We start from the raw sequence: 1,630 nt of genomic DNA, 5'->3' as shown, positions 1-1,630 counted from the left end.
TGCTCCCAGGGCTCCAGGAGCAGGCACAGCTGCTCTGGGTAACCTGTGCCAGGGCCTCAGCACCCTCACAGGGCAGAATTCCCTCCCAAAATCCCATCCAACCCTGCCTTGTCTCAGGGGGAACCATTGTCCCTTGTCCTGTCCCTGCAGGCCCCTGCCTTAAGTCTCTCTCCAGCTCTCTTGCAGCCCCTTCCTGCATTGCAAAGACTCTAAGGTCACCCTGGAAGCTTCTGCAGGCTGCACAACCCCAGCTCTTGCATCCTTTTCCATTGGTGCAGCTGCTCCAGCCCTTGGAGCATCTTCCTGTTATCCCCACGGCCTCCTCTGGGCCTCTGGGGGTCATCTCGGAGATGTCTGGGAGAAACCCATTCTTGCCTCCAGGAAGCACTGAGGCTGCGCTGTAAATTGGGCTGAAGGGAGGGCAATGAAAAGCTGCTCCCTTGTTTGTGCCCACAGCCTCCAGTGGGACAAGGACGGAGCAGGAGATGGGGCTGTGCTCTGGGATGGCCAGGAGCCCCCCATTCCCTCCCAGGCCTGTCCCCACAGCAAGCACCAAAGCTGCTGCCAGCTCTGGAACAGCCAACTGCTAATCCCTTCCTATTCCCAAAGGGAACCATTCCCTGAGGCACAGCCCAGGCCCAGCCAAGGCCCTGCTGGGCCTGGCACAGGAGAGCAGTGGCTTTTTCACTCACCCGCCGGGTCTCCATCTGCCCCTTTGGTGGCAACAGTGACCAAATTCCAGTGTCCAAAGCAGTTGGACTTTGCAGGGTTTCAACCCCAATTTCCAAAGGCCCTCGGCCTTTGCAGGGTCTAAACCCAAGTTCCCAAAGGCCCTCGGCCTTTGCAGGGTCTGAACCCCAATATCCACAGGTCGCTGGCCTTTGCAGGGTCAATAGCACTCGAGCAAGGTGCCGTTGGCCTTTGCAAGGTCCAAGCCCCAATGGTCACGAGCTGTTGACAGCTCCAGGGTCCAAACCCCAATAAGCCAGGAGCAGTTGATTGTTGCCAGCATCCAACCCCCAACACTCCAACATTCCATGGTTTGTTGGTGGTTGCCATGGTCCAAAGCCCAGCATTCCAGGGGCTGGTGGAATGGCCCTCCCTGGCTCTCTCTCGCCCAACCCAGCTCCCTGCTGGCCCTGGCACCTGCCCTCCCTCCTCCGTGTCCCCACAGCCGTGCTGGGCAGCTGGGCAGGCACCTGGCTCATAGCATGAGTTCCAAGTTGCTGGTCCAGCATCAGTTTTAAGGCTCAGCACTCTCAAGACCCACATGCTCATTAGGGATGTGCTTAGCTCCTGAATCACAGGAATTCTTCTGTCTTCCCTGACACAGGGGAGATGTAAGAAAATAGCCTGAGAAGGTTCTTGGTGCTTACAAATATTCATGGAAAATAAAGCGTTGTGTTTGGAACAGTCACATGAGGAGGAAAAATGGTGTTTCAGAGTCTTTTGAAATTCTTACAGAGAAATGCCAAGTGCTGCAGTGGTTCAGGCTCATGAAATAGATTAAGAATCCTGAAAGAGCCATGAGTGCATTTGTTTCTCTGCTCTCTGTTTGGCAATATATCACTAGGTCTTCTAGGCAGAAGGAAAGTCTTGCTGCTTATACCAACGATTTCTTGCTAGGAGC

This window comes from Cinclus cinclus, unplaced genomic scaffold (genome assembly GCF_963662255.1).
Source record: "Cinclus cinclus unplaced genomic scaffold, bCinCin1.1 SCAFFOLD_40, whole genome shotgun sequence".
Lineage (NCBI taxonomy): Eukaryota > Metazoa > Chordata > Aves > Passeriformes > Cinclidae > Cinclus > Cinclus cinclus.
This window is presented reverse-complemented; position numbering follows the sequence as displayed.